This window comes from Columba livia, chromosome 7 (genome assembly GCF_036013475.1).
Source record: "Columba livia isolate bColLiv1 breed racing homer chromosome 7, bColLiv1.pat.W.v2, whole genome shotgun sequence".
NCBI classification, from domain to species: Eukaryota; Metazoa; Chordata; class Aves; order Columbiformes; family Columbidae; genus Columba; species Columba livia.
Genome location: NC_088608.1, coordinates 634605 through 641890, shown reverse-complemented (window position 1 = coordinate 641890; position 7286 = coordinate 634605). Strand labels below are relative to the sequence as shown.

Below are 7286 nucleotides of genomic sequence, written 5' to 3'. Positions count from 1 at the left end.
GGTTCACAACAGGATGGAATTTATTGTGAATTATGCTCTTTATGATTTTGATGGACTTCTATGGAATAATAGTGCCTTAATTTTCCAGTCCCCCCATCTGCATGGTGGAAGTAGCCCACGAATCCCCCAGGTTTGTGCTGTTTGGTGCTGAACTGCTGGCTGGTGCTGAACTGCTGGCTGCTGGCGCCTCTTCTTGGGTCTCCTGGAAAAAGGAGAGAAGTGCTCTTAAATGCTTCAGTTCCATTTCAGTTCTACTAAATCAATTACCACATAGGCAGTCTCTATTAGGGAGCTAACACTATGTTTAAAGGAAAACATTTCCAGAGGCATAAAAGGTGCCTAAATCACATTCACTTTAATTAAGGAAGAGATAAACAAATCTGTTTAAATGGATACAAAAGATCTGCTGTCAACAACTCAGTGCCCTTTTTTCCAGCTCTGCTGTGAAATAAGCTGAACACAACGACATTGAATTAGCAGCTGCACTTAAGCGGAGGTGCCAGCTTCTAATTATTAACAGATTTGATAGCATCCACATGACAGTAGATTACATTTCAAACGAAGATTTGACATGTTAAATTAATTTCAGCTGTGCCTTCAAATTTATTGAGGTGCAAAACAGAGCAAATGACCATCTCCACATACATCGTTAAGCCATGTGTTCCTAGCCTGACTCTCGTTTTCCTTTAAAAACGGAGCTAAAACACACATGTATTCTGAAAAAGCCCCAGTTCCAGCCGGCTGAAACCCCTGATTCCACCCAAGCCGGCTTCTCTGCCCAGCTCCTGACACAGGGTGTGAATTTCTGGAAGCCTGGGGAGAAGGCAGAGGTGTGGGAGGGCGGCAGCAGCCTTTGAGCTGCGGGCATGTAACAAATCTGTCCTCAGGGTCAGCAGCTTCCTCCGCACCGGCAGCCGCTGTGGGACGGGGATCGCTCCTTGGACGCGGCCATCGGGAAGACTTGAACGCAGAGCAGAACTCCTCAGCAGCCCGGACAGGAGACTGAACGTCATTTCCACATCGGCAGGATGTGCAATTTGGGAACGCAACGCGGGGTAAGGACGCGGGGCATTAAGAGCTGGTGGTGTTAGCTGGTGAACGTTGTGCACAGAAATCAGCTATTGCGGCTCCTGGCTTCAGAACGGCTGAGCTGCAGAGGGGGAATGATGCTCTTCTTAAAAACGCATAATTAAAAAGCCAGAAGATTAGTTCTTTTAGCTTGCAAAGTCAAACTCGTTGAACTTTGGAAACAGCTGAGTTACTTTGTCTCTTAGTGGGGGACCAGCAAGGCATATGTAACTCATCTCAGGGCTAGGGGAGGGGGAAAAAATCACTAGTTAGGCAGCAGGCAGGCAGGCAGCAGGCAGGCAGCAGGCAGGACGGTGCCCGGAACAGAGCCCGTCCAGCTCCGCGCCGCGCAGCAGCCCCGGCCGGCGGGTCCCGCCCCGCGGGAGGCGATAACACCGGAGTCCCGGAGGGACACGGGACATCCCGCTCGCACCCGGCACCCCCGCCAGGTACCGCGGGAACCCTCGGGGCCTCAGGCCCGGCTCGGCCCATCCGGCGGGCGAAGGCTCCACCCTGCGGCGAACGGAAGGGCCGCGCCGAGCGCTCCCTGTCCAAAAGCGGGTGCGCTGCGCCGGGGCTGCGCGCGGTCCCCCGGCATCCCCCCAGCCCCCGCCAGGAAAGCCCGGTCAGTGACCCCGTTCCTGCAGGAGAAGCGGCGTTTCCCGGCCGAGCGCTGCTCGGGGCTGCGTCCCCCAGGGGTGCCCGCATTGCGGCCCCGCACGGCTGCCTGCGCTGGCTGGGATGGAAAACTTGTGGCAGTGGTTTTGCTTCAGTTTCTCCAAACCTGCAGTTGTTTTTTTCTCCCCAGCCTGCTCTGGCACGCCACTGCCTCCACGTACCACCCAAAAACATCCTTGTATCCACAGCCCTGACCGACCTTGGCGGGAGGGATCAGTTTCCCATTTTATTATCACTGCTATGATGAAGAACAACTTTAAAATATGAAATCCCAGTTATTTCCTCTCCCTTCCCAGGCAGCAGGGCCAGCGGCACAGGCCTGATGTGCCTGTTCCCTCCTATAGGCACCAGTGGGTGATGGGGACATGTGGGACCTGAGTTTGGACGTCCCAAGGAACAAGACCAGGAATTCATTTCCAAATAACCTGTGGGCTTGTGAAATTCCTTAGGAAATCATTTCGATTGGCGAGTCTAAGGAAAGTATGTTACGTGTTACTGATTATCTTCCCGCCTCGCTATAGATTACTGATTATTTTTACTTCCTTATGCATCATGCATGTGAATCGCTCAGCGAGACAATGACAGACTGCCTTATGGCGATCCTGCTGACTAGCTTTACATGACATATCATTTCATGGTTATCAAACTAACAAAACATCGTCACTCATTCTTGGGATGGGACTGTCAAGCACAATGCCCGCCTGGTTACCCTGAATTTCATAGGAGATTTTTTTAGATTAATCCATTTCCATGATCACTCATATTAAAATATTGTATAAGGAATATACACTTGCTGCTATCAGTTGCTTTACCAATTTAAGTCTTTTAAAATATTAACGTATCACATGAGCAATTGCAGATACAGAGCACACACTGCCTCGTGTCTTCCAGGAGAGATGGAACAGATAAAGGGAAGAGTTAAGTCAATGTCAGAGGAGCTGGGGTCACGTTCAGACAGGGCAGCATTCTCTGCACCTGTGCAGAGGCATCCTGCTCTGCCCGCCCTGCCCACCTTACCTGCTCTTCCTGCCCTGCCCACCCTGCAGTGACCCAAAACCAAATAAATAAATAGATAGATAAATAAAGACATTTCAAGAGCATTTCTCAGAAATATTTATGGAAAAAAAAATACAAATTCCTAAATATTCACTTTGCACTAGAAAAGCGCTGCTGTGCAGAAAGCAGGGGAAACCAGCTTTGTGCAGCCACCTGCTTGCCGCCCAAACGGGGAGCTGTTCGTGCCGTGCTGTGACATGGGAGCTGGGACCAAACACGCAGCCTTAAAAACCTGTGTACAGAAACTAGGACAAGAAGTGATTCATTTTAAAATATTTACCCAGCAGCTTTAGTCCCCAAACAGGAAAACATTGTCCCTCAAAGAGAGCTGAAGGAGTGAGCTGAGACTCAGGAGGGAGGCTCTTATCTTGGATTTTACATTGATAAAGATAAGCAGCGCTACAAGCCGATGTTACCAGACTCCCAGCAACGGGCTGCGTGTACTCGGGGAACAACCAGCCCTTCCCTCCGCCTGCCCCCAGACTTTATTTCCAGTGTTTCCCACAGCTTTGGCAAGTTTCATCCAGCGTCGCTGGGATGTCAGGGAGAAGCCGAAGGGCAGGAGCAGGGTCTCTGCACACCAAGGTCCAGGTCCCCACTCACTGGAGCAGGAGACCCCCACGAGGCTCTGCCCATCACATCACGAGTGCCCGGACATGTCGGGTGTCCCTGCAGCCACCCCCAAAACAGAGAGATTTGTTTCAATTCTTGCTGCCAATACAGGTCAGCCACGTCCCGGTACCCTCCTGTTTGCTGTTCACTAACACGTGTGTGCCCAGTCCCGCTCATGCAAATATTAGAGGGAAGTTGCCTTTGGTGCTAATGTCCACAGTGACGGCAAACACAGGTGAACATGGCTGCACACCTGCACTCGTTCTGCACAACCAGCACTTGCCATGTATTTATTAAAGGCTTTAGCCTTTCAGGCAGGAGACAGAGAAAATAACGTATAGCTGAGGTGAGTTGTCAAGTACATCAAATATTATATAATTATTTTGAACTGGCTTCGAGCCCTGTGAGCTGAGCACATACAGAAGTACATATTTACAAAAATCTGGGTCCGCACATGCATTAATCAGGCTGAGAATGAAAGGCTGAGCTCTCCTGCTAATGCATTTGTGGCAGGACCACCATCCATGGCACACGGCAGCACACGGCTGGGGTCTGCCCCGCCGGCAGGGCAGGGGGACCCGCTCCACAGACCCCCCAGGCAGGGCTGGGCTCCCCACTCTGCAGCCACCCCCCAGGCAGGGCTGGGCTCCCCACTCCACAGCCACCCCCCAGGCAGGGCTGGGCGTCCCCCTATTCCATAGAGAAAAAAGGAAAACAAGTCCTATCAGAATTCACATGCTGGTGTCCTTCTCATTGCAATGTTGTTTCTCTTCTAAATTTCCTCCTGTAATAGTTCTGGAAGTAATTTATTTTATATCCTGTTGTATGAGATACCCTGTTTTGAAGCTATTCTAAGTGGCTGTATTATTCCGGAATTTTCTTGCAAATTTGGATGCTTCTGATAATAATTTGAGCTCAAAGCTGCTGAAGTCTCAGAACCCTCTGCAGAAGGTGACTTTCCCTTCTGGGCAGCTCTGCCGGTCAGGACGAGGGAAGGCTGGGCCTTACCCGGCAGAAGCCCCTGGACCAGGCTTTTCTTTCAAAGCCAAGGTTTCCATTCTCAGTGCAACCTCCTCAGGGCGTTACCCTGGGAAAGGCAGCTGGACTGCGCGGACACAGGAACCATATATGCTTCATATTTCTTTTGATTTAGTCATGTATGAAAGGAAAGCTTGAACAAAAGGCTGCTGTAAATCTGTTTGCACCAGCAGAAATGTGCAGTGCGAGCGCATCTGGTGTCTGGGACCTACAGAACAAAGTCTGTTGGGTGCACCGATGCCACGGGGCTCCTCACTCCCCCGCGCTCTCACAGCAACACATACAACCTCTTTATACAGATTCCAGCGACACGCCATGGCTCCCAGCAGACAGCAGTGCAGGCTCTGTCTGAGCTCAGGGCTCCAGGCGTCCCTTCGAGCCCCGGCAGCCCCGGCACCAGGTTTGGTTTATCCCCCCGTGCCGGGCACTGGGGCCCGCGCAGCACCAGAGGGTCCCTGCGCCCGCGGGGAGGTGGGGCCCGGGGCCCCCAAACATCCCAGCGCTTTGCCGACAACTTGACAGTTTAGTTTAACTATTTTGACGTAATAATGTAATTAGGTAAAAAGGTTCAGCAACCAATTGCGTTTCACTAATTTCAACCATCTGCTTCAACATTTGTTCTTATGTGTACCAGATTTCAGAGTGTCTTTCCTCTAATAGTAATTAATGAAACTGTTAATAAGCTACATATATCATATTATGCTGCAATAATTTATCAAAGGATAATGTTATGAGACAAATTATATATAACAATTATAGAAGATGGCTTACATTACTAAATGTTGCACACTGCTAACTAGTTTCTTTACTCTTCTCTTCTTAATGAATTCCCTAATTAATTTAATGCATACTTTATGCATAATTTGAAATTTAAAAACATTGCTGGGTCAGGTTTTAACCATCCTCTTTTACATGCTGTCTGCTTCTACAAGACACATATTAGCAAAACATGACCTCTATGCAAATCACCCGGCCCTGTGCTGTTTCCATTCCCAGCCCCGCTCCCCCTGTGGGTACCGCCAGCATCCTCCACCCCTCCCGCACCGGGTACCGCCAGCATCCTCCCACCCCTCCTGCACCGGGTACCGCCAGCATCCTCCCACCCCTCCCACACTGGGTACCACCAGCATCCTCCCACCCCTCCCACACTGGGTACCGCCAGCATCCTCCCACCCCTCCCGCACCAGGTACCGCCAGCATCCTCCCACCCCTCCTGCACCGGGTACCGCCAGCATCCTCCACCCCTCCCGCACCAGGTACCGCCAGCATCCTCCACCCCTCCTGCACCGGGTACCGCCAGCATCCTCCCACCCCTCCCGCACCAGGTACCGCCAGCATCCTCCACCCCTCCCGCACCGGGTACCGCCAGCATCCTCCCACCCCTCCTGCACCGGGTACCGCCAGCATCCTCCCACCCCTCCCACACTGGGTACCGCCAGCATCCTCCCACCCCTCCCGCACCAGGTACCGCCAGCATCCTCCACCCCTCCTGCACCGGGTACCGCCAGCATCCTCCCACCCCTCCCGCACCGGGTACTGCCAGCATCCTCCCACCCCTCCCACACCGGGTACCGCCAGCATCCTCCCACCCCTCCCGCACCAGGTACCGCCAGCATCCTCCACCCCTCCTGCACCGGGTACCGCCAGCATCCTCCCACCCCTCCCGCACCGGGTACTGCCAGCATCCTCCCACCCCTCCCGCACCAGGTACCGCCAGCATCCTCCACCCCTCCCACACCGGGTACCGCCAGCATCCTCCCACCCCTCCCGCACCGGGTACCGCCAGCATCCTCCCACCCCTCCCGCACCAGGTACCGCCAGCATCCTCCCACCCCTTCCACACCGGGTACCGCCAGCATCCTCCACCCCTCCCGCATCGCAGCGCACAAAGCAGCATGTGTCATCTCGGGAGCTGCTCAAATCTGGGGCACTATTTATAACAAAAAATAAACAGAACTGGCTATTCTAATCTTTTATTACGTAACCAGCCCCGTTTGGGGGAAAGCTGCTCTCAATCGTACTTTGTGCAAATAGCCAGCTAAAAGTAGAGCTTTGCCACCGTCGCACACCCAAAATCACCTGCTCCCTGAATAATGGGGTCAGCCTAAAAATCTGGAAACCTTTCAAAATAGAACCATAAATTTTAGTTTCTTATTCTTCTGATTTTTAAGCATCCAATTGCCTGATATTTACACGTTTGCTACATCTCCAGCTCTGGGGTTTTCCTGCGGAACGTGACCATAAACTTTTATTTTAAAGCCAAGGTTTCCATTCTCGTCTGACTGTGTAATTGCTGTGTGTGGAGACTCCAAGAAAATCACCAAATACCTCAGCAGTACAGATCAGCTACCAGGGGATTCCACATCCAGTGTTTCCTAAGTTCTCCACGATGCAGACAGCAGATATTTGTTTCTTCAGCACAAATGTTTGCCAACACAAATAACAGACTCTGCCCATTACTGCAAGGCAAGAGTTTGACATCCACCTCTGCCAAATCCCATCAGTTAATCAGCAGATTGAAAAGCCAGCAGGACATCAGAAAGGACACACAGACACAGCAGCAGCATGTGAACCACCTTGATGTGCCAGACACCTTGATGTGCTGGACACCTTGATGTGAAGGACACCTCAATGTGATGGACACTTTGATGCGATGGACACCTCGATGTGATGGACACCTTGATGTGATGAACACCTGGACACGATGGACACCTGGACATTACGGACACCTCAATGTGATGGACACCTCAATGTGATGGACACCTTGATGTGATGGACACCTGGACACAATGGACACCTTGATGTGATGGACACCTTGATGTGATGTACACCTG

General features: G+C 51.8%; 2 long non-coding RNA genes across 2 annotated transcripts; one reads left to right on the top strand and one right to left on the bottom strand.

The window, feature by feature from the left end:
• Positions 1-335: 335 nt before the first annotated feature.
• Positions 336-5582, bottom strand: LOC135579993 (uncharacterized). Its single transcript, XR_010473930.1, has 2 exons — positions 2897-5582; positions 336-1150 (listed from the first exon to the last, which is right to left on the bottom strand). It is a non-coding gene; the product is annotated as an uncharacterized LOC135579993 (long non-coding RNA).
• On the top strand, positions 679-7233 carry LOC110364436 (uncharacterized). Its single transcript, XR_010473931.1, has 2 exons — positions 679-1055; positions 6712-7233. It is a non-coding gene; the product is annotated as an uncharacterized LOC110364436 (long non-coding RNA).
• Positions 7234-7286: the final 53 nt, after the last annotated feature.